Here is a 26846-nt window from a genome sequence, read left to right as displayed (position 1 = left end):
CTCCTTCATTTTATAATGAGGAAACTAAAGCCTGAGGAGGTTATATGTATTTAAGCATATATAGATAATTAGTGTCAGGTTGGTACCCAGATCTTCTGAATCCAAGGTCAGAATAATATTCTGCTGTACCACAGCAATCCCTGGCATTCCAACATTGAAGCTTCAATTTTTTAACCTATTTCTTTGTGAAGACCATGAAATATAAATATCCCTAAGTAAATACCTTGGGTTCACAGTGTTATTATACTTAATAATCAAATGACTGAATGAGGACCTGGGTCTTACTTTTGGTCTCCCCACAAATTTAAAATCATAGAGGATGGACAAACAAAAAAGAAAAAAATAATAAATCAGACAAAAAAGAGAGGGGATACAACTCTTGGCAAGGTAAATTCCTTAGAAAAAGAAGTGAAGGTTATTCTGTTAGCTAATTACTATTACCCATTCATGTCCCACATGCCCATGACAAATTCTGAGTTTTACATTAAGCTCCATGAAGTTGTGGGACATCTATGTTTCTCTGATAGCCATTTAGAATCTTGGTGTCTATCCATTATATCCATTTACTCACATGTTCCCTATCTTCTTCTCTTGTCTTATTAGTTGGTTAGAAAGAATGATGGGCTATAGTGAGGAATTTCAAACAAAAAATGGATAAATTCTCCAAAACAATAGATTCTCAAAAATTTAGAAATAAAACAAATATTAAGTGAATATTGGAAGAATACATGAAATTTCAACAAACTATAGAAACTGTACTTGAAGTTTGGAATATAAAGATAATTGAAGAATTTTTGGTTTTCCAGAGATTCCAAGTCACATTTCTACTTGATCTGAGCTGGAGAGAAAAGGGTTATGGAATCTTTTTTTTCCTTATTCTTTTTGAAAAATACAGTTTTATTATTAGGTCATAGGATATAGGTGAGAATATGGTAGCCAAATGAGGTACCCTATGGATGTTTGTTATGGGGCTGCTAGTAGTGAACAGCAATGGAACCCCTGCTAATATTTTGAATAGGAAGAGTAGGCACTTCAGAAGGGTTCCATCTCTGAGAAGGAACCATGCTTCTTTATACTAAATTTTGCATCAGAAAAGTATCAGGATACCTTGGATTTCTTAGTGCTATGGATAAATGGATGAAAGTGAACTTAATTCAGCAGTTAAATGTAGTAGCCTCCAAATGAGGCAGTACTATATAAAAAATTTGGAGTCCAAATGGGCCCTCTGTACACAGAACTCTAATCCAGCATACCAAATTACCTCCTTTATGTATTAATATTTCTGAGAATGTGATATCTTGAGACATTAGAAAATTTCTTCATAATAATAATAAAAACAACAAAAATAAAGACAAGGAAGAGGAAGAAAAATCTGTAATACTAAATTTATTGCACAGATGAAGGCAAAATGCTGTTGTTTTCTTAAAGCACCAACTTATATGAAGGACATAAAGAGAAATAAAAAGAAAAGTTCAAGTCTGGAATCTATAATGGAAGATTAGAATCTAGGTTTACAAAAACAAAGGAATAAAGAGAGTGACTTAAATGAACATATCTTAGAAGAGTGCCATAAATAAATGCTATAAAATTTAAAGCCTGAATGCAGTTGGGGAGAGAGTGGACATTCTAATTAATTCTTAGAAGGCTTAGAAAAAGAAAGTATTAAAAAATGGTTTCCTGATTGGCACCCTGCTTTCAGCTTAACCTTCAATCTATTCCTCTACATAATTGGCAATTGATTTTTTTTCCTTATTTTTCCATATTCATTAATTATTTTTTAAAAATCTTTTTTTTTAATTTGAGTTCCAAATTCATTCCCTTCCACCTCTCCTTCATATATTGTGGATGCAAGAAATATAATATTAATTATACACATGAAATCCTGAAAACATTTCCATATTAGTCATGTTATAAAAATAAAAACAAGAAAAATAACGAAAGTGGAAAAATTATGCTTCAATCTGCATTCAAACTTTATCAGCTCTTTCTTTCAAAGTAGATAGCATTTTTCATTAAATCCTTCAAAAATGTTTTCAATTATTGTATTGATCAGAATAGTTAAATCATTCTCAATTAGTTTTTCTTAAAATACTTCTCTTACTGTATGCAATGTTCTCCTAATTTGAATAACTTCATTTTGCAACAATCCATGTTAAGTTTTCCCAGGTTTTTCTTTCTCTTTCTCTTTTTCTTTCTTTCTTTCTCTCTTTCTTTCTTTCTCTCTTTCTTTTTTTCTTTCTCTCTATTTCTTTCTTTCTTTTTTTCTTTCTTTCTTTTTTTCTTTCTCTCTTTCTTTCTTTCTCTCTCTCTCTCTCTTTCTTTCTTTCTTTCTTTCTTTCTCTCTTTCTTTCTTTCTCTCTTTCTTTCTTTATCTCTCTCTTTCTTTCTTTCTTTCTTTTTTTCTTTCTTTCCTTTATGAGAGCTTTTGCCAATAGTTTAAAGTTTTCAACAGTTACTTTTATAAGATTTTGATTTCAAGTTTTTTATTCTGTCATTTCCTACCATCTTTTCTCTTCTCCAAGATAGCAAGGAATCTCCACATACAATAATATTAAACATATTTCCACATTAGTCATGTTAGGAAGAAGAATCAGAACAAAAGAAAAAAAAAACACAGACAAAAGTGAAAATAACATGTTTCAATCTGCATCTAGACTCTATAGGTCTTTCTCTGGATGTTGACAGCATTTTCCATCATGAGTCTTTTGGAATTGTCTTAGATCAATGTATTGCTAAGAAGAACTAAATCTATCAAAGTAATCATCATACAATGTTACTGTTACTATGTACAATGTTGTTTTGGTTTTGATAACCTCACTTAACATCCATTCAGGTTAAGTCCTTTCAGGTTTTTTCTGAAATCCACCTGTTCAAAATTTCTTATAGAACACTAACGTTCCATTACATTCATGTACCACAATTTCTTCAGCCATTCTAATCTATGGAGATCCTCTCAATTTCCAATTCTTTGCTATCACAAATAGAGCTACTACTGTTAATATTTTTGTAAATAAGTGTTCTTTTCTCTTTATTATCTCTGTAGTAGTGGTACTTTACATCTCTCTCTCTCTCTGTCTCTCTCTCTCTCTCTCTCTCTCTCTCTCTCTCTCTCTCTCTCTTTTTGAGGCTGGGGTTAAGTGACTTGTCCAGGGTCACACAGCTAGGAAGTGTTAAGTGTCTGAGACCAGATTTGAACTCAGGTCCTCCTGAATTCAGGGCTGGTGCTCTATCCATTGCACCACCTAGCTGCCCCTTCTTACATCCTCTCTAACACTTATAATATTCCTTGACTATCATATTAACCAATCTGATAGACGTAAGGTGGTACCTCAGAGTTGCTTTAATTTAATTAGTTCTCTATCTAATTTAATTAGTTCTCTAATCAATAGTTATTATAGCTTTCTGATGCTTATATACTCTTGGAAGAGTGGGTGTTCTTGATAGAGAGCAAGATTTCTAATTGGTTAATAATTAATGAGTGAATGAATATTATAATGAAATGTAGCCCTATTCTAATGAGGGATTGATTGGGTGACTTTGATCTTATAGCTGTTGGCAAAGAGACTTATCTCAAGCCAAACTACTGAGCCTCTGCATCCCTACAAATGGATGTATAAGTCCACCCAGTTAGCAAACAATGAAGGATAGTGAGCTAGAATTACAATTAGATTAGATTCTCTTCATACAATTTTGTAGTATGGGTGAAGCCCTATCTGAGATAAAAAAGCATATATCTCCAAGATTTTGGCAATCTCATTTATTAAAAATGTCCTTCAGATGCTGGATGAATAACATTAAAGGGGCTGACTTTTGTATGAAGCAGAAAAGGGGAAAAATTAATCTCAATTAATAAATGATTATTAACATAATAGTTATAATCATTCTCTCAATAATGTATTGCTAGTATTTTATTTAAAGTTTTTTTGCAAAAATATCCATTAGAAAAATTGGTCTGTGGTTTTTTTGGTTTGGTTTTTGCTCTTCCTAGTTTAGATGTCAGCCCATATTTGTGATATAAAATGAATTTGGTAGGACTCCTTCTGGAACTATTTTTCTATGATATTACAATTAATTCTTCTTTATATGTTTGATAAAATTAACTTGTGAATCTATCCATTCTAGAGATTATAAAAGAGGGTTACTTAAGTATCCTATTTCTTCTGTTAATCTTAATTTACATTTTCATTAATATCCACTCATTTTCACATAGATTATAAGATTTATTGGCACATAATTAGGCAAAATAATATTGTCTGATAATTTCAGTTGTGTCCAACTCACTGCAATGCCATTTTGGGGTTTTCTTGGCAAAAATACTAGGAGATCTCATTTTTATAGATGAAGAACAGTTAAATAAATTGTCAAAGGTCACATAGCTAATAAGTGACGCTGGATTGAAATTCATGAAGATGAGTCTTCTTGATTCAAAGCTTAATGTTTTAAACCATGTGCTACCTACCTGCTTAATTAAGCAAAATGACTCCTAATAATTGCTTTAATTTTATCTTCACTTGTAATGTGTTCACCCTTTTAATTTTTGATACTGGTAATTTGACTTTTTAAAAAATCAAATTCACAAGTGGTTTACCTATTCTTTGTTGTTTTATAAACAACTCCTAGTTTTATTTATTAGTTCAATAATTTTCTTATTTTCAGTCTTTAAACCCTCCTTTAATTTTTAGGACTTTCAATTTGGTATTTTATTTTAGATTTGTAATTGATTCTTGTTCCTATTTTTTTTTAATTGCATTCGAAGTCTATTGACCTACTCTTTTTCTATTTTATTGATAGAAGCATTTCAAGGTAGAAATTCTCCCTAGTACTGCTTTGGCTGCATCTTATAAATCTTGGTATGTTGTCTTATTGTTGTCATTCTCTTTAATGAAAATATTTCTATGGTTTCTTCTTTGAACCATCCATTCTTTAGGATTAGAATATTTAGCTTCCAATTAATTTTAATCTATATTCTTAGTCTTTTATTGAAAATAATTCTATTGAATTATGGTTGAAAAGGATTTATTTAATAAGTGTATGCTTTTCTGAGTTTGTTTTTGAGGTTTTTGTGTCTTAATACATAATCAATTTTGAAAAGGTGCCATATATAATTTAATAAAAATGAAAAAGAAAAGATATATTATTTCTATTTCCATTCAGCTTTCCCCAAAGTTTTATTATATATAATTTTTCTAAAATTCTACTCATCACCTTAACCACTTTCTTATTTATTTTTGGTTAGATTTTTCAATATTAGAGTTTTGCTGATTATTTCTTTCTGTAATTCACTTAACTTTTCCTTTAAGAATTTGGACGCTATGTTATTTGGTGCATATATGTTTAGTTAATATGACTTTATTGTCTATGGTACTATTTAGCAAAATGTAGTTTCCTTGCTTATTTCTTTTAGTTTAGTTTTTCCTTTGACTTTATCTGAGATTATAATTTCTATTTCTGCTTCGTTTTTTTGGCCTCAGTTGAAGCATAATAGATTGTTTTCTAGCCCCTTATTTTTACTCCCTATGTATTTCTGTTTCACAGTTATGATCAATAATTGTTTATTTATTTTCATCTATTTTCCTGTTGCTCTCGCTTTCATTTTTGCTTTCTGAGGCTCTCTGTCTCTCTTTTGCTTTTGCCTACTGCTTCTTTTAATTCATCCTACCTTCTATCACCCCCCCTCTTATCTTTTTCTCTCATTTCCCTTTTGGGAAAGATATTTTTATACCCAAATAAGTATGTATATTATTCCATCTTTGGGCCAATTCCCATGAAAAATAAGGTTCAAGAATTAACTCACAACCATGGCCTCCATTTTCTCTCCATCATAAAAATTCTTTCTTACATGTTTCTTTTAACTGAATAATTGTCCTTGTTTTTTCTTTACCTTCCCTCTTCTTCCAGTGTATTCCTCTTTCTTATTCTTCCCTTTTTTTTAAAATTCATCCCATCATAATCTGCTCATATCAATACCCTTTGTCTGTGTAGGTCTGCTAACTTCCCTAAATTTATATTGTTCTTAGGAATTAAATGTATTATCTTCCCATATAGGAATGTAAACATTTTAACTTTATAGAGTCAGTTATGAGTTCTCTTTCAAATTTATCAATTTTTTCTTCTCTGGAGTTTTGTATTTGAAAGTCAAATTTTCTAGTCAGCTCTGGTCATTTCTTCAGTAATGCTTGGAAGCCCTCTATTTTATTTAATATTCATTTTCCCACTAGAGGATTGTAATCAGTTTTTTTTTCTTCTGAGTAGCTGATTCTTGGTTAAAATTCTAGCTTCTTTGTCTTGCTTTTTCCTTTAATGTGGAAGCTACTAAATCTTTTGTGATCCTGACTGTGATTTCATAGCATTCGAATTTTCTCTGAGTACTTGAAATTTTTCTTTTTTGGACATGGCTGATTTCAACAGCAAGGTGATTCAGGCCACTCCCAATGGTCTTATGATAAAGAGAGCCATCTGTACCTAGAGAGAAGACTATGGAAATAAGTGTGAATTACAACATATTTTTCCCTTTTTTAAGTGTTGTTTATATTTTGTTTTCTTTCTCATTTTTCCCTTTTTAATCTGAGTTTTCTTGTGTAGTATGATACTTGTGATAATATGTATATGTGGAAATGTGTAGAATTGTACATTTAACATAAATTGGATTACTGCTATCTAAGGGTGAGGATGGAGGAAGGGAGGGAAAAATTTATCTATGGATATGTTTTGAAAATAAAAAGCTTTAATAAAAACAAAAAAAAGAAATTTCTATTTTTATATGAAGGCTGTAAGATTTCTAGAAGTTCTGGAAGTTTTTATTTTGGGATCTCTTGTAGGAGGTATTCAGTGGACTTTTTTCAATTTCTATTTTGCCCTCTCATTTTATATCAGGAAAGATTTCTTTGATGATTCTATGAAATGTGATAATGTGATGTTGAGGGTTTTTTGTTTGTTTGTTTTTTTTTTTTTGTTTGTTTTTTTTGTTTTTTTTTTTTGAGACTGGGGTTAAGTGACTTGCCCAGGGTCACATAGCTAGGAAGTGTTAAGTGTCTGAGAACAGATTTGAACTCTGATCCTCCTGAATTCAAGGCTGGTGCTCTATTCATTGCACCACTTAGCTGCCCCAGTTTTGATCATGTTTTTCAAGTATACATACACCTTTACAGTCTTGTGTTCCAAATTTTCTCCTTTTTCCCTCACCCTCTCCCCTAGATGGCAAGCAATCCAATATATATTATGCATGTTAAAATATATGTTAAAATGATTATATGTAAACATATTTATACAATTTTCTTGCTGCATAAGAAAAATTTAGATTGAAAAGAAAATGAGTAAGAAAACATAATGCAAGCAAACAACAACAAAAAGAGTGAGAATGCTATGTTGTCATCAATGCTCAGTTCCCCCAGTCCTCTCTCTCTATGTAGATGACTCTCTTCATTACAAGATCATTGGTACTGGCCTCAATTATCTCATTGTTGGAAAGAATCTCATCCATTTGTTTTCTAAGTCAGTTGCTTTTGCCATGAGGTATTTTATATTTCATTCCATTTTATTTCATTTTTTTGACTTTGTTTTATTTTTCTTCTTTTCCATTTATTTAATTTAAATTTTGAAATAAAAAAGTATTTCCACAGCATAGTATGATAAAAAAGATGATTGTATGTGAAAATGCAAACCTATTATTTACAGTGACTATTTTCACATATAATAAAGTTATGTAAATTTTAATCTTTTGTTTTCATTTTTGCTTCCTTCTTTCCCCCTTTTAGAGATAGCTATCATTACAATCAAATAGGTGTGTATGTGTGTGTTCATGTTTGCATGCACACGTGTGTATGTAATTATTGTATGTATAATCCTATTTATTAGTTTTTTGTCTGGATGTTGATAGTATCTTTCTTTATGTGTCTTATAGTTAATTTGGATATTTGTAATACTCAAAAAGTATTATTTACTCAGTAATTCTTTTTATGTAATATTTAGTTTTTCCCTCAGTTACATGTGAAACATTTTTGACATTTTTTAAAAAAACATTGAGTTCTAAATTCTCTCCCTTCCTTCCATCCCACCTCACCATCCTCATTGTGTTAAGTTATATAAAACATTTCCAAAAAAATCATGTTGTAAAAAAACATATTACCCTCCTCAAAAAACTCTCAAGAAAATAAAAGTTTTAGAAAAGTATGTTTCAATCTGTATTCAGACACAATCAGTTCTTCCCTTGGGTATGGATAGCATTTTTCATTATAAATCCTTCAGAGTTGTCATGGATTATTGTATTGCTAAGAAAATGAAAATCATTTATAGCTAATTATGTTATAATATTGCTTTTACTCTGTTCATAGCACATTTCACTTTGCATGAGCCCATGGAAGTCTTTCCAGTTTTTTCTGAGAGCATCCTTGTTATCAATTTTTATTACACAATAATATTCCATCATAATCACATCAGCCATTCACCAGTTGATGGACATACCTCCAATTTCTAATTCTCTATTGTGAGAAACATTTTTGTTCATTTAGGTCATTTTCCTTTTCTTTTTTTTTAAATCTCTTTTGGGACACATGCTTACTTAGAGTTATTGTTAGGTCAAAGTGTATGTATGGTTTTGTAGCTCTTTGGGCATAGTTTCAATTTGCTCTACAGATTGGTTGAATCATTTCAGAATTCTACTAACAATGCATTAATGTCTCATTTCCCCCACATTTTCTTCAACGTTTGTCACTTTTCATTCAAAGTCATTCTTTTTTTTCTTTTTTTATTGTTTTCTTTATTTTTCTGGTTATACATGTACATTAGTCTTTTTTAAAAGTACACATTTCTTTATGAATCATGTTGGGAGAGGAAAAATCAGAACAAAAGGGAAAAACAAAAGAAAAAGAAGAAAAAAAGTGAACATATCATGTGTTGATTTATATTTATTCTCCATGGTTCTCTCTCTGGATGCAAATGGCATTTTTCTATTCAAAGCTTATTGGATTGCCTTAGATTACTGATCTGCTTAGAAGAACCAATTCTTTCACAGTTGATCATCATACAATCTTGCTTTTACTGAGTACACTGTATTCCTGGTTCTGCTTGTTTTGCTCTGTATCAGTTGATGTTAATCTTTCCAGGACATAATTTTTGTATAAAAGAATAATATTTCATTACTTTTATCTACCATGAATTATTCAGCCATTCTCCAATAGATGGGCATCTACTCACTTTTCAATTAGTTGCTACCACCTGAAGAGCTGCTACAAACATTTTTGAACATATAGATCCTTTACCCTCCTTAATGATTTCCTTGATATGCAGACCCAGTAAGGACTGCTAGATCAAAATTTTATAGTCCTTTGGTCATAGTTCTAAATTGCTTTCCAGAGTAACAACTAAATCAACAATGTATTATTGGTATCCCAGTTTTCCTACATTCCCTCCAACATTTATCATTGTTTTCCTGTCACCTTAGTCAATCTAAGAGGTGTAAAGTGGCACTGCAGAGTTGTTTTAATTTGCATTTCTCTAATCAAAAGTGATTTAGAACATCTTTTCATATGATGATAGATGGCTTTAATTTAATGGTCTGAAAATTGTTCTTATCTTTTGACCGTTTATCAATTGGAGAGTAACTTCTAATACATTTGACAGCTCTTTATATATTTTAGAAATGAAGCCTTTAGGAGGAACTTTAGCTATAAATTTTCCCCAGCTGTGTACTTCCCTTTTAATCTTGTTTGTGTTGGTTTTATTTGTGCAGAAAATTTTAATTTAATGTAATCAAAATTGTCCAATTTGCATTTAATAATATTTTCTAGTTCTTCTTTGGTCATAAATGTATCCCTTCTCTAAAGATCTGATAGGTAAATTATCCCTTGCTCTTTTAATTTGTTAATTAACAGTATCATCCTTTATGCCCAAATCATGTACCCCATTTTGACCTTATTTTGGTCTGGAATGTGAGATTTGTTTCTATACTAAGTTTCTGACATATAATTTTCCATTTCCCCCAGTGATTTTTGTGAAAGAGTGAATTCTTATCCCAGAAGCTGCAATTTTGAGGTTTATCAAATATCAAATTACCATAGTCATTGATTATTGTGTTCTGTATATCTATTCCATTGATCCACTGCTATATTTCTTAGCCAGTACAAAATGGTTTTGGTAACTGCTACTTTGTAATATAGTTTTAAGTCTATTATATCTAGATCACTGTACTTTGTATTTTTTTTCCATTCATTTCTTTGATATTCTTGACTTTTTGTTCTTCCAGATGAATTTTTGTTATTTTTTTCTAGCTCTATAAAATAATTTTTTGGCAGTTTGATTGGTATGGCGTTAAACAAGTAGACCATTTTAGATAGAATTGTTGTCTTTATTCTTTTAGCTACATATGAGTAATTGATATTTTTTTCCAATTTGTTTAGATTAGACTTTATCTGTATGAGAAATGTTTTGTAATTTTGTTCATATACTTCCCTGGGATTGTATTGGCAGGTAGACACCAAATATTTATTTTGTCTACTATTATTTTATTTTAAATGCAAAATAATTCTTAAATTAATATTGTTGTATACAATGTCCTCTTGGTTTTGCTCATTTTATGTTTCATTATTTCATGCAAGTCTTTCCATGTTATGTTATAATTACTGAGCTCATCATTTCCTATAGTACAATAGTATTCCATCACAATCAAATAATACAGCTTTTTAGTAATTCCCAATTAGTGAACATCTCAATTTCTAGTTTTTTGCCACCATAGAGAGAACTGCAATAAGTATTTTTAAACATATGTTTTTTTGTTGTTGTTTTGTTTTGTTTTTGTGGGTTTTTTTCCCTTTTTCCCCTAACCACTTTTGGAAATAGACAAAGTAGTGGTATTGCCTGATCAAAGGCATAGGCAATTTAATAATTCTTTGGGCATAATTCTAGATTGCTCTCCAAAATGCTTGGATCAGTTCACAATTTTACCAACAAGGAATTAATCTCAATTTTTCTTCATTCCCTCTAACATTTGTCATTTTCCCCTTCAATCATTTTATGCATTCTAGTAAGTATAAAATGCTATCTCAAGATTGTTTTAATTTGTATTTCTCTAACCAATTATTACTTATAACATTTTTCATATGAATATAAATTGTTTTGATTTCTTTATTGGAAAACTGACCTATTGGGAGCCAACATGGCAGAAAGTAGATAGATCATTGTACAAGCTCTTCCTGATTTCCCTCAGGTCAATGCTAGATCAAGCCTCTGAATTGAATTTGAAGTAACAGAATCCACAAATATTTGAATTGCAATAAATTTTCAGTAGAAAATATTTTAGAAGAATTTCAGGAAACATCTGTTTCAAAGCGGGGAGTGGGGGAGGCAACCCAGTGCAGGTACAGTGTAGGGACCCAGTGTAGTGCATATTCTCTGCACTGGGGAATCTACTGGGAGGCTCTTAGCCAAAATACAGCACTGTTGGCTATTCTGTTCTGATTCAGTGGATCAAAAGACTAGCTGTGAGATCTCTAACACAACTCCAAAAGGCAAATTGAGCCCCTATACTCCAGAATAACATGGGACTTGCCCACACCCACCCAACACAGGAAGGAAGCCAGATCCAGGGCAGTTTGAAGTCACTATCACCTGTAGAGGAAGCTTGGACAATCTTCCCCCTTTGTCCCAAGAGCAGACCTCAAACTTTTAAAATGAGCAAAAAAGCAAAAAGAGCTCTGACCATAGATAGCTTTTATGGAGACTGGGAAGGACAAACCTCAAACCCTGAGAACATTTAAGGCAAAATGTCTCCAGAAGAAGACTCAAATGATGATATGGTTTCATCTCCATCTCACAAGGCTCTCTTGGAAGAATTCAAAAAGGATCTTAAAAGAGAGTTAGAAGAAAAATGAGAAAAGGAAATAAGAACTTTGCAGGAGAGTTTGAAAAAGCAAACAGAAATTATCTGAAGAAAAATTCTTAAAACATATTTAGGTGGTCAAAGGATATGAAGAGACAATTTTCAGATGAAGAAATTAAAATAATTTCAAGTCATATGAAAAAATGCTTCAAATCACTATTGATCATAGAAATACAAATTAAGACAACTCTGCGATATCTACCTGTACACACCTTTCAGGTTGGCTAAAATTACAGGAATAGGTAATGATGAATATTGGAGAGATAAGAGAAAACTGGAACACTAATATATTGTTAGTGGAATTGTGAACTGATCCAACTATTCTAGAGAGCAATATGGAACTATGCCCAAACTATTACCAAACTGTATCCACCCTTTAATCCATCAGTGTCTTTCCTGTATCTGAATCCCAAAGATATGACAAAAAAGAGAAAAGGACCCACGTGTGCAAAAATGTTTGTAGTCACCTTTTTGTAGTGGCAAGAAACTGGAAACTGAGTGGACGCCCATTGGTTGGAGAATGGCTAAATAAGTTATGGTATATGAATGTTATGGAATATTATTGTCCTGTAAGAAATGATCAGCAGGATGATTTCAGAAAGGCCTGGATAGAAAGATGAGCTGAAGCTAAGTGAAGTGAGTAGAACCAAGAAAATATTGTACATAGCAACTATAAGATTATATGATGATCAACTCTGATGTATGTGACTCTTCGACAATTATCTGATTCAGGCCAGTTTCAATGGGCTTGTGATGGAGAAAGCCATCTGCAACTAAAGAGAGGACTGTAGAAATTGAGTGCGGGTCACAACATAGTTATGTTTTCAGCTTTTTCTTTGTTGTTTGCTAGCTTTTTATTTTTTTCTCATTTTTTTCCTTTTTGATCTGATTTTTCTTATGCAGCATGGTAATTGTGGAAATATTTATAGAAAAATTGCATATGTTTAACATATGTAACATGGATTCTTGCTGTCTAAGAGGAAAGGAATTGAAAAATTGAAATACAAGGTTTTGCAAGGATGAATGTTGAAAATGATCTATGCATGTATTTTGAAAATTAAAAGCTAAAAAACATTTTTCTAAAAAAAGGAAAACTGGAGCAGCTAGGCGGTACAGTGGATAGACCACCACCCCTAAAATCAGGAGGACCTGAGTTCAAATTGAGTCTCAGATACTTAATACTTCCTAGCTGTGTGACCCTGAGCAAGTCACTTAAGTCCAATTGCCTCAGGAAAAAAAAAGGAAGGAAAAGGAAAACTGCCTGTTCATATCATTTGGCAATTCATTAATAACTTCAATATTTTTGTGTTTTTTTAAACCAAGTTGTTCATTATCTTTACATATTTTTGCATCACCCTCATTTCTTTTCCCAAGTTTTCCTCAACCTCTCTTATTTGATTTTTAAAATTCTTTTTGATATGGGCTTGTGTTCCATTCATATTTTTCTTTGCATATGTGCTTGTAGATGCTTTGACATTATCTTCTTCCAAGTTTGTGTCTTGATTTCTCTGTTACCATAGTAACTTATGGTCAGATTCTTTTCTTGTTGTTTTCTCATTTTTCCAGACTACTTCTTGATTTTTACTTTTGTATAAAGTTGAATTCTCTTCCTAGGAAGCTTCACATTTTTTGTGCTGCTTATTTTCAGAGTAAATTCTGAGATCTGTAAATTTTTAGATCTTTCAGCATAATATGATTCAATGAGAGATGTGGTCACTGTTTTCCTGGCCTGTGCTCTAGTCTTTATCCAGTATTGGACTTTATTTCTCTATTGCCATAAATGCTTATTCTACTCTTGCTTGGCCTTTAAACTGACTAAGTCTCATATTTTCCTGTAGCTTGCAAGTTCTAGTGTTCCTTTTTTTGCCTTGGAACTGAGACTATGTCTCCTATTCTCTTGTGAATGATCATAAGCATTCTTCTTCACTTTGAAACTAAGACCAGGACCCTTCATTTTCTGTAGCTACAATTGCTAGTACTTCTCTTCACCCTGAAATTGTGATACAGAATTGCCTATAGGCAATTTCAACTGGTTCCTAAACCTGTAGCCAGAAGAATGTGCCTTCTAATTTTTTTTTCTGCCCAGGTATCCAATCCCCTTACTTTTTGTGGAGTAAGAACCTCTGGAGCGACTACTATCATTGTTACAGCCATCTACAAAGGATCTTTCTGGGGTTGTGATAATGTTGTAACAGCCCATCACCCAAACAGACTCTTCTTGCCAACTTCATAAATTGTCTAAGGTTGGAAAAATATTTCATCCTGACTTTTTGTTGGCTCTGCCATTCCAAAATTTTATTTGAGGAGTTATTTAAAAAATTTTTGGAGGCGAATATCAGGAAGGTTCAATTGAGTTGCTGCCTCAGACAATTGATATTTCTAAAGCAATCATCTGACCATACCACTCTCCTACTCAACAATTTTATGTGGTTTCCTATTGTCACTATGATAAATATAAAATCATAAGCCTGACATTTAAAATAATGCATAATGTGGTTCCTACCCATCCCTCTTCACTTCACTTTTATTACTACAATAGTCAAATTGGCCAGCTCACTCTTCACCTTATAAAATGTTCCATTTCCCATCTGTATGTCTTTTCCCAGGTGCTTTTCTCATATTTTAAATGCAATCTCTCCTCATTTCCAAGTTTTAGCATCCCTAATGTCCATCTGTTTATAGTTTGAATACCACTTTCTACATAAGCCCAAGCTTTCCTGATCATCTATTGAATTTACTATGGATCATTTTCGTTTCCTTCAGACAACTAGGTGCTGCAATGGATAAAGTGCTGGACCTGGAATCCAGAAGACTTCAGTTCAAAGTTATCCTTAGACATTTACTATTTATATAACGTTGGGCAAATCATATAATGCTTATGTTATGAGAACACATTTCCCAGAACTGTTGTGAAGATAAAATGAGATATTTAAGTGTTTTGCAAACTTTAAAATATTGTGTAATTGCTATTATTAATTATTAATTTATATTATATTTATTAATCTATACAAATATTGAATCTACCTAGAATGTAATCTTTTTGAAAGAAGGAATTGTTTCATTTTTATCTTTATATCTCCAACCTTAACTCATACATAGTAATTACCTAATGTTTCTTGATTTCAACTGAATGATAATCTAATGGAGATTGGGGGAAGACTGGCCAATAAGAACCTGCTACTATTTTTTTGTCCTTCCCAGTGGATTCTATAGAGAATGCATGATATTCCCTTCTTGCTTCTATTTTAACACGATTACAGAGTTAGTATTACAGAATGAAAAAAATTTAATTGGCTTCAGTCAGAAGGAATAATCACCTATCTTTCCCTTTTTTCACTTTCCTTCTCCTTCTTCCTCTCCCTCTCTTCTCTAGCAGGTCCTCATTACTTAAAACCTGTTATGGTGATCTTCTGGATCAAGAAAAGACCAGTTTCCTCAATATTCACTCAGGTGTGTCATGTTTCCTAAAACACATAGCACTTCTGTTTCTGTCGTGTTTCTTCATTCCTGATTGTAGCTGAATGAGCAGCCCAAACAGAAGTGTCCAATTTAGCAATGGGGCTAGGAGATTCATCAAAGCCATCAGAAATCACCAGTAACCTTGTTTCTTGAACAAGATCATGACATCAGGGAGGGGATGCCCTGACATGCAGGTGAATTGGATTTAAGTGAGGAAGGCTGTGCAAGGTCACCTGACTCACTTTCCCCTTCAGAGGCACCTGGGTCCAGTGGCCATTTAGAGATCAGGATGGCTGGAGATGGCTCTAAGCTAAGGTCTCAGTTTGAATAAGGCTGCCCCCCTTCAGTGATTAAGGCTAGGGAGCAATTGAGGCAAAGAATCTCCTCTTTCACCTAGTCCATAGAAGGTGCCAGTTCAGCTGAAGAGGAAATAGCGATTCATCCATGCAATGGATGATATAGGGTAATATCCTACCTTAAAGGAAATTTTATATGAATTTCTTAAAGGGAAAAACAATCTCCAAGGCTCTAAAGTTACCTCATTATGCTGCATGTTTTCTACTCTTGGGCTTTAAGGTTGTACCTACCCTTTCCAGATATCATTTGAGTTTATAGAGGAGAGAATATACTTTCAGTCTAGGAGATGTAATTTTTGTCCTTTTTATACCTTCTCAGCAATTTTTTTTACTCTCAGTAAATACTTTTTTGGTAAAAAGTTAGTTGATATGGACTATTTCATCATTGTTGGAATCACAACAGATAGAGGTCTGGCAATGACAGTCATAGAAACCACATCCCCTCAGGGTTACTTGAGGAAAAAATCCTGAGAAGTTGTCAGAAAGTGAGATTTAGTGAAGGATTTCAAAGGGAGTATTCCAAAAATAAAAGTAAGCTCAAGGAACTAATGATTAGGCATGATAACTGGAGGAAATTTATTTTAGTGTAACTGAAACAAACCACAGGTAGTAAATTCTGATTTTTTTAAAGGGGGAAAATAATAAAATATAGAATACAATGGAGGAAATAAAGACTTAACTATAATATTCCTAATTATAAATATATTAACTGAAAAGAAAGACTAGAAAAGAAAATCCAACTCAACAATTTGGTGTATATAAGAAGTGTATTTCAAACCTGAAGATACATGCAGAGTGTAAATGAAAGATTGAAAAATATTATATATTAATGTCAAAAAAATAGTAATTGAAATTATTACTTCAGATTAAGAAAATTGAGGTTAAGTGAAATATATAGAGAAACTATGTTTATTTGTTTAAAAGGACCATAGAAAATGACACAATACATACTTTAAAAAGAATGGTAACAATGAGAAAATAGATTAAAATTTATTGGATGCTATAAATACTTTCATGAAAGGAAATTTTAGGTCACTTGAAATATATTAACAAAAGAGGGAAAAGAGAGGATTGGTAAACTGATTAGGTAGTTGAAAAAACTAGAAAAACAACAAATTAATGATTCCAAAACAAACATAGAGAATTTCAATTAAAAATCAAGAGAGAGAAATTCAAAAGGACTGTGTAACTGCTAAAAAAATCATTTTAAAAAAAGAAAGAAAATAATAACAAAATCTATAACCCATTAGTTAAGTGGATCAAAAAAGAGACAGGAAAATAAAATAGGCAAAATAAAAAACAAACAGTGTTGAGTTCATAATGAATAGAGTGGGGGGGGGAGAAAATTCTTGATAAAGAATTGCTATAGCTAATTAAATGCTAGCAAAACTGAGAGCTTTAAAGGAAATGGATGATTATCTATAAAAATACAAAATACTCCAATTAATAAGGGATTTTAACCTACTCTCAAATAGAAAAATCTAACAAGCCATAAATAAACTATCAAGAAAAAAGCTTGGGATTCATACAGGATTCTTCCTTCAACACCATCTCTCTTAGTCATTCATTTGTCAAGTCTGGTCAATTCTACCTTTGGAATCTCACTGCGTATTTCTTCCTCTCAAATCCCACTCCAAGTATTTTTGTTGCTATTCTTATCTCTTCTCCCTTAAATATATATAATGAATAGCCCTACATGTAGAGAGAGCCTTACTAAGAAGGGTAAGGGCTAATGTGTAGCAAGGAGTTGTCTTTGGATGTCTCAAAGGGAGACAAAATAGACAACTTGAGCCTCTTCTTCCTACAACTTTTCTCCAAGGGACATTTTAATTCCTTCCAAGAGAAGGAAAAGTTGAGAATAGAGACTACTTTGACCTCCTTAAAGTGAGAGGGTGAAATTATATCTGAATCCTGATTGCTATGTTGTTATTGGAGAAGGGATCCCAGGTTCTATATCCCAGGCTTGACCCCCTTCCCACTAAATATCAGTTCCACAATATAGAATTATAGAAAAGAAACCTGTTTACCCCAAAAACAGAAATCAGAGAAGATATACACAGAATATATAAATACAAAGTGAATGAGCTCTACCATTGGGAGTGAGGAAACTCAGCTCAATCAGAAAGAAGAAAACTAGATCTCACTCAAGGGAAAACTCCCCTAAGATTTTGGTGCACGATTGGGGATAGGCAAATGATAGTGACTATCAACTCCTTTCCTGTCTTCTCAACATGTTTTCCTTCAGGAATCTGAAGTAGAACTGGTCTCTCTCATCTTCCTTCTGAAAACTCGAAGCCAGAAGTGCCCAATATAACTCAGAGTTTGAATAGTCCCAAAGAAGACTGAAGGAGACTAGTGTTCTCTCCTCTCAATAACCTCTCACTGTCCTTTGTATTTCCTCCTTCATAGATTCAAAGATCTACAACTAGAATGGATCCTGGGAACTATCTCTTTTATCTTCTTTATTTAAATGATGCCCACAAATGCTAAAAATCTTAGTATTAGGAGCAGGTTTCAAATTCATGCCCCATAACTCCAGAGTCAAGACTCTATTACATCATGTTATTGTTTCATCCACTTCTCAAGTCATAATTCTTAATTGCACATTGACTTTTTTCTTTCTCAGACATATGACTTTTCTGCCCCAAAATCATTAGTGGCCTTCCATTCCTTTCCAAATAAGGCCCAAATATCTGGTCCTGGTATTCAAAGTCCCTACTATTTATTAAACCCTGAATCTATTTTAAATAATCCACATTCCAACAAAACTATTTTCTGTTCTCCTTATGCTCCTATCTCTATATCTTTGCTTAAATATCTAAAATGAGTATCATTTTCACTAAGCTTCCACTGATATCCCCTTCCCAGTATAAAGGTGATCTATCTATTCTCAGCTGCTCATAGTCCTTTACCTGCCCATCTCCTCTACATACATATTAGACTATACAACTGGATGTCTCCTCCTTGATCATTTAGTCCAAACCTTCCCAACCTTAGATCTAAAGAGTGTAAGTGACTTGTCTAAAGTCATAGAGGTGATAATTTGCAAAGTCAGAGAACTATCTTTTCAAAGCAGCTTTTTTCTTGTCTTCTTTAATATTAGTGACTTCCTTCTGAAATTATCTTCAATTACATAGATATCTAAATATATATATGTGCATATATATGAACTATTACATACCTATATCTATCTTATCTTTAGATATTTATTTAATCTATATCTATACTGTAATAGTATTTTTGTTTCTTTCTCTTCAATATTTTAAGTTCCAAATTCGATTCCTCTTTCCTATCTCCTTCTTTGAGAAGACATTTAATTTGATTAAAAATATTTCCATGTTAATCATGTTGCAGAAGAAAATCCATAAAAAAACAAGAACAATAATTAAGAAAGTTTTTTTTTAAAGTATGTTTTAATCTATATTCAGACTCCATGAGTTCTTTCTCTGTAGGTGGATAGCATTTTTTGTCACAAGTTTTCCAGAATAATTTTTGATCACTGTATTGCTGAAAATAACTGTTATACAAAGTCAATCATCAGAAAATATTAAAGTTACAGTATACAATGTTCTCCCAGTTTTATGAATTTCACTTTGCATCAGTTTATGCAAGTTTTCTCAGATATTACTGAAACCATCCTACTTGTCATTTCTTATATACCAATAGTATTCCATTACATTCATTTACTACAATTTGTTTCCCAACTGATGGACATCCTCTCAATTTCTAGTTCTCTGCTATTATAAATAGTATTCCTTTCCTCCTTTTTTATTATATTTTTGGGATACAGACTGGTATTTCTGAATTAAAGTATATAAAAAGATTTATAGCACTTTGGACATAATTTTAAATAGCTCTCCAAAATTATTGGATTAGTTCACAACTTTACCAACAGTGGATTAGTATCCCAATTTTCCCACAACCTCTCTAACATTTGCCATTCTTCCTTTCTGTCATTATTCAACCTGACAGATGTGAAGTGGTGTCTCAGAGTTGTTTTAATTTGCATTTTTCTAATCAATAGTGATTTACAGCATTTTTATATGAGCATAAATAGCTTTGATTTCTTCTTCTGAAAACTTCCTGTTGATGTTCTTTGTCCATTATCAATTTCGGAATGATTCATCTTCTCACAGCAGTTCTCTATGTATTTGAGAAATGAGACCTTTATCAGAGAAACTTGCTATAAAAATGTTTTCAGTTTCCTGCTTCTCTTTTAATTTTGGCTGTGTTAGTTTTGTTTGCTCAAAAACTTTTTGATTTAATGCAAGCAAAATTATCCATTTTACTTCTTGTAATGCTCTCTATTTCTTGTTTGGTCATAAATTATTCCCACATCCACAAATTACTGTATTCTCTTATGCAAAATTCTACATCTTTTTTTCTTATCATACATTTTGAGTCTTAATCATATATTGCTCTGCATTGTTATTTAATTACAATTAATAATTAATAATTTTCTTGTTTTCTTTAATATTAGTGACTTCCTTCCGATATTATATTCAATTATATAGATATCTAGATATATATGTGCATATATATTAACTATACCTTATCTCTAGATATTTATTTAATTTATATCTATATCTCTAGATATTAGATATATAGATAGATGTAATAAATAATAAATAAAATAATAATAATTCACTTCTTTAGGAAATAATAAACTTCTTTAGGAAAGGACCCATAATACTTATATGCATATATATATATATATATATATATGTATATACACATACACATATAATTATATGGATACCCCCACCAGATTTAGGGTGCTAGGTGTCATAGATTTGCTAGATTCACAATCAGGAAAACCTGAATTTGAATCCTACCCTCAGATATTTACTATTTGGTTATTTGGGCAAATCACTTTCAGCCTCCGGTTTTCTTACTTGGAAAATCAAATAATAATAAAAGCACTTAACTCTCAAGGTTGTTGTGAGATGACACATGTAAAGTACTTTGCAAATGTTAAAGCATTTCTATAGTGCTTTTGAATCTTGTACAGTACTGTGTATTTAATAAATAGAAAATAAACATTTGCTGAATGAAGAAATAAAATCAGGAGTAAAAGGATTCTGTAATGGGATGGGAGTAGGAGGTCCATTTTGCTTTTTAGTTGCAGAGAAAGCATGGATTTATATAGAGGGAGAGAATTTCCTCATATTAGAAGTTCCTGATACTAAGGAAATTACAGGTCCAGTCCTATACCAATCCATAGGGGAAATAAAGTCCCATTCTCTAGCCTAAGTACCAAAGGAATATGTTTCTATCCAATTTCACTACTGCCCTTCTGGGTTTCCAGGCAGACAAAGGGAAGGAGGTTTATGTGGTGCACTGAAATGGTTAACTCCTAACCAAAAGAGCCATGGCTCCTTGGTTTATAGCACTGTTGCTGAAGAAATCAAGAATAGGGGTTACATACAACCCTCTCCCTTAGGGAGATTAAGATTAAGATTAAGAGGAGTTTTTTAAACCCTGCCTGCTAGACTCCCATTGAGCCGGGGATGGCAGACTGGCAGGCTGGCCCAGCCTGAGTTTCCATGACGACCGAGTGATTTCCATTACAAACCTTGCATCAGGCCTCCTGAGGGTGATTGATGAGTGACCTCGGGGGCTGGGAGCTCTCCTGGGGCAGTGCTCCTTTCAGCCCAGGATAACGTATGGCCCTCGGCCTCCCCCTACTCCCTGGGCTAGGAGGCTGAGATCACTTTTCTGGCCATAGAGACAAATTCTCAATCATTTTGCCCTCCTCCTCCTCACACACCAGATTGAGTGTCAAGCAGCGGATCTGCAGTGTCCAGGTACCCGGGAGATATCTTCCAGCAATGAGACTTCCCACCATGAGCAGAGGTTGGGCCCGAGAACACTAAGGACAGGTCATTTACAGAGAGTGGAAGCATGAAGGATTATGGAGGAGGTTAGGGAACATCTTGTGTACTGGCCAGCAGAACAGCACCTTTCACTATTGCAGGAAAGATGTATATGAATGAAAAGGCTTGTGGAGCAGGTAGAAAACACAATTTAGCAGAACAAAAAGCTCTCCTGTCCTGGAAAATGACTTTCCTGCAGCTTGGGAAGAGAGAGGGGAGCAGGGAAGGGTCTGAGAAGGAACCTTGGGGTGGAAATACTTACTGCTAAGCTAGCTTCAGAAATTCCCTGTAGCTATCTCTCCATAGCTGGCAGGGAGAAGAGGCTGAGGGAACTGTCTGGTTGGCTGCCAATTCAGGGTGACCAGGGCTTCATATCCCAACCCTGTGGATGTCTATTTAAAAGTTCCTTTCTGGCTCATTCATTTTCTCATTTTCTTCTCACTGGCATGTATGTGGCTGTCTCTGATTGCCTAAACATCATTCTGCTTTGATCATTCTCAGTGCTAGTGAGTGGTCTCCCTCTCAGCTGGAGTGATCAGGTAAGGACACAAACAATAGATTTTATAAAGTATTTGAAAGTTTACAAAGCACTTATCAAATATAGTCTCACTTTATCCTTACAATAACATTAGGAGGTAGAATCTCTTATTTTATTCCCATTTTAAAGATGAGGAAACTGAGGCAGATGGAGGTTAAATCACCTTTTCATGCATGTGATGTGCACAATGGATAGAGTGCCTGATCTAGAATCAGGAAGAGTACCTTCCCAAGTTCAAATCTGGCCTCAGATACTTACTAGATCTTTGAATCTGGAAAAAAAGTCATTTAACCCACTCTGCCTCAGTTTCCTCATCTGTAAAATGAGCTGGAGAAGAAAATGGCAAATCATTCTAATATCTGCCAAGAAAACCCCAAATGGGATCACAACTGAAAATAGCTGAATTCCAGTTTGATAAAAGAGGTTCTATTGCAAGTAATTTTTATGTTGTTTACTAAAATGTAATGCAAGCATGGAAGTACAAGAGCTAAGAGTGAGAACTAGAAGAGACAGGATTAGTAGTAGTTAATAGTTCCTCTTAAATTTAGTTTAGTAGAAAAGTCAGAAGTCATTTAGTCATATTCAGTTCTTTGTGACCCCATTTGGGGTTTTCTTGGCAGATATTAGAATGATTTGCCCCTTCCTTCTCCAGTTCACTTTACAGATAAAGAAACTGAGGCAAACAGGGTTACGTGACTTGTTCACTGTCACACAGCTAGTGTCTTCCTAACTCCAGGCCTGATGATTTATCTGCCACTCCACCCACCTAACCCCAGTAAGAGGTCTTACATTCAAACCTCATCCCTGACACTATCTTTATTACCTTGATCTGATTGCTTAATTTCCCTGGGTCTCAGTTTCCTCATCTGTAAAATAAAGTGAATTGAACTAAATGGTCCTTTCAGCACTAGGACTATAATTTTATGATTCAATCATGAATTTAAAATGGGGAGTTTCCTACCTGAGAGATGGAAGTAAATGGGATTTTTCCCTTTTTTTAGAAAAATAGTGAAAGGGAAGCTTCCTTGCCAGCCTCCCCTGCTTAATACCCCCTCACACATAAACACGTCTGCCAGTACCCACTTTTCCTTATTATCTGGATTAGGCTGACATCTTTCAGCTCCTCCACAGAACAAAAATCTATTTCTTTGGAACCTGAGCTATATAGCCAGATGGTTAGACCAAGTCAGGAAAAAAAAAATTAAAAAAAAAAAAGACAGTCTTTTTCTGTTTGGCTGTTGGGAAGAAGTAAAGCATTCTAAAATGCTGTGATCCTGAGAAAACCTTCAGGCGGGAACCCCCAGTGGGGACTGATAGAGAAAATGGCCTGGGGCAGAATAGCTGCTACAGTCAACTCAATTATCTGTGTGTGGGTTATCCACTTTGTGGATTATCTGTAGCAAGTTTTTAATCCCAGCCCAGCTCTCCCAGATACCCAGTGTGTGCTTGGCCCACAGCACCCTATTGTCAGTCAGTCTATGTTCAGGGAATGCAAATGAATTTTAATATTAGCTTAAGCAGCACCCAATTAGAAAGGGAAATCAGCTAAAAATAAATTCCAAACCAAAATTTAAAGTGATTTAAAAAAAATGTTTGCATCGCTGCTTTATTCATACAGATGTTTGAAAAGTTGGCTGTATTTATTCAGGGTGGTATAGCAAATATAATAACAAATGATGTTCAGATAATTACTTAAAACACAGGCTATCCTTTAAGCATCCTAACAGTATGATCATGTATGTAAGGCAGATATTTTTATCCCTATTTTATAAAGGTAAATCAACTTTCTTATACCCAAAGGTATTACCAGAGACATTTAGGATGCAAATGCTATTGGTCAGCTTTAAAGGATGGAGGGCTCCCATTCTCATTCACAGTTTCCCCCATGTGATTTGATTGGTAAAGAAAACAAAGCTCAAAAATGTAGATTTCTTGCTGAAGTCAGACAGTTAATACTTATATCTCACATTTATACAGCATTTCAAAATACAAAAAGTATTTTACACATCTCCTTGGACTTTTCCCTATAAGCCCCAGAGGCTGCTATTAAAGAAGAGGTTCGCTGTATGTCACAAGTATCTGAGACAGGATTCTACTGTAGATCTTTTTGAGCAAACCCCATGCACCAAGCTGCTTCTCACATGTCAGAGCTAGAATCTGAACCCAGTCTCTCTGGCTTCAGGTCCTGGGCTACACTAAGACCAAGTTGGACTCTGAAAACCTGGGGCCAAATTCTGGTTGCAACATTTGTCACCAAGTCATTTCTAAATCTTAGTTTCTGCTTAAAGTAGGGATGATAATATCTGGGAGGTATAACTAAATTGTTGGAGGAAAATTATCTCTAAACCTTAAAGCTTTATATAAATATGAGCTATCATTATTTTTATTATCCCGAGAAAGAGATTACTTATCCCTGACAATGAGATTGAGATGAGTATACTATTCACATGGGCTGAATCTTAATGAGGTTACATAAAAGACTGGACCTAAGGAAAACTGTTAGATGGAAAAAAAAAAAAAAAAAAAAAAAAGTCTGCTCTCCTCCCATGCCTTTGATCTGCCCTTTGCCTCTGTGACGTCTCTGTGCAATCCCACCAAAAAAGTACAGTCTTTCTCTGGGTAGCACCCCAGACCGAAATTCCCTGTACCTTCTCTCCACCTCCATTTCAGCTTTTTTCCCAGAGCCCCATTCTCAGCTGGGGTACTGATAAACTAATCTGCACCAAGGTGATAATGGATGCTAATGAGTTAATGTGTTAACCTTCTGGGTAAGATTTGCATTTTGATGGGGTCTTTCCAAAGACAGAATGCACACTTCCCAAGAGACTGACTGAGTTGGTGGAAATTCCAGCCCTGTGGCAGGTGGTGGGGGAGATATTTCAGGGAAGGGAGTCCTTCCTTGCCTGTATCTCCCCAACTCCCCACTCCCAAAGCCCAAAAAAGGGAGATATTCTTCTGGAGGCTGCCCATGGGGTGTGAGCTAAAAGGGAGAGACCCTGACACACTGGCTCGGGAACTAAGATAAACCACTTTGCATCTTATCCCCTATGGACATCCTTAAGAAACTTAGTCATGGGGTGGGGAAGGGAACAAAAAGGATAGGCAAGTAAATGAATACAAACATGGGGAGCGTGCCATCTGGGAGAACCGGCTAAGGTCTGGAGTAATCAGGTGACATCTCCTTGAAGATGGTACTTCAGCTAGGACTTGAGGGAAGTAGGAGCGCAGACTCCTCAGACAGAAAGGGGAGGAAGGAGGCGGAGAGAGAAACCTCCCTAGAAGAGAATTGATATTTCTGTGTCATGAAGTCATCCACCAAAGCCCCCAGGAGGCTGGAGAAGGCATCATTAGTTCATGAGCTTAACCTAAGATTAAACAAACTGTTTCCATGGGACTGGCTGCTGCCTGTCAGAGGGAGAGCAGATGAAGCAGTGGGAGCCAGCCGGGCTGGGTGGGGGAGTGTGCTGAGATGCCTGGCTTTCCCCAGTCTCAGAGCTGTCAGGGGCATTCTCCAGGAGGCGCAGGCTGACTTCGCCTACTTCACAGTTGTGTTTTGAGGCTCATCTTGTGTGGAGCTCCATCATAATCACCATCAGGGTGATTGACGCCTTGGTGAGTCAGATGCCCAAGAGAAGCATCGCTTTCAGGGAGGGGCAAACCTTTTCCTGGCAGAAGGATGCATAATCTGTGGAATGAAGAGGAGACTATTTGAGAACTACCTTCCAGATCAAAAAGTACAAGTAGAAACCTCAGGAAGACCTTGACAAGTCAGACCAGAGGCAGGGCAGGATACTCACATCATTGGTCCTCGCCTTCTTAGCAATGACTTGACCTAATATTCTCTAATCTCAGGGCTGTGATGGTAGAAAAGGGGACACACATTCTCTCTCACTATGGAGTCTGTTTGACCCTTCTAAGATGGATGGATCAGAACTGTCAAGATACTTTATGTCCCTTTTCCCCATCTGGTTGTAGAGGATTTAAAAAAAATCTCCATAGTGAGTCTAGAATTTGGGGGTTGAAGGGTTCACATTTGACCTAAACCCCTATTCCTCTTACCATCACCCCCCCACACACACATACACATTCTCATTTCTGGCTAATTCAGAAACAGCAGCTGCAAGGAATGGTTCAGTTGGTGCTGCCAAGCCCTTGGCACGAACACATGGAGCAGAGGCTCAGTTTCATCTCAAAATAAATTCCACTTCACCAAAATAATTCTGAGAGCCACCAGCTGGTACTCTGGCAGGGACTTGAGGGAGATGGCCCTCTGCACTGGGGAGGGGATGCTCCACAGGGAACAGCAGGAGGGCCTTTACCTTTAAGGGGCTATTTTTTTTTCCTCCTGGGCTTTCAAGACATGGTCCATTTATCTGGGAAACCAACCCTCAGTGTTCACATCAGACATAGGCAATCCAAACAAACAAAGAAGGTCTGGGTCCATCTGTTCTGTCACCTCAGACCATGGGCCACATCTTCCATATGCTCTTAGCCACCAAACAGGGTGTGAGCACTCATTGGGATCTCGGTGTTTTTGAGCTGAAAGAAACCTTACAGACAATCTGGTCATTTTTAAGGAACCCTAAACCCTGAGGTCACTTAACAATTAGCAACAACCCTAAGACTTTGGATTCTTGTAGGCTTATGACTTTGGTCCACTTTTACCACAATGGGGGATCAGCTAGGTGATGCAATGGTTAGAGAACTGGTCCTGAAGTCTGAGGTCCTGAGTTAAAATCTAGCTT

This window comes from Sminthopsis crassicaudata, chromosome 3, assembly GCF_048593235.1.
Source record: "Sminthopsis crassicaudata isolate SCR6 chromosome 3, ASM4859323v1, whole genome shotgun sequence".
Lineage (NCBI taxonomy): Eukaryota > Metazoa > Chordata > Mammalia > Dasyuromorphia > Dasyuridae > Sminthopsis > Sminthopsis crassicaudata.
The sequence above is the reverse complement of the archived record's forward strand: the minus strand, read 5'-3'. Positions refer to the sequence as shown.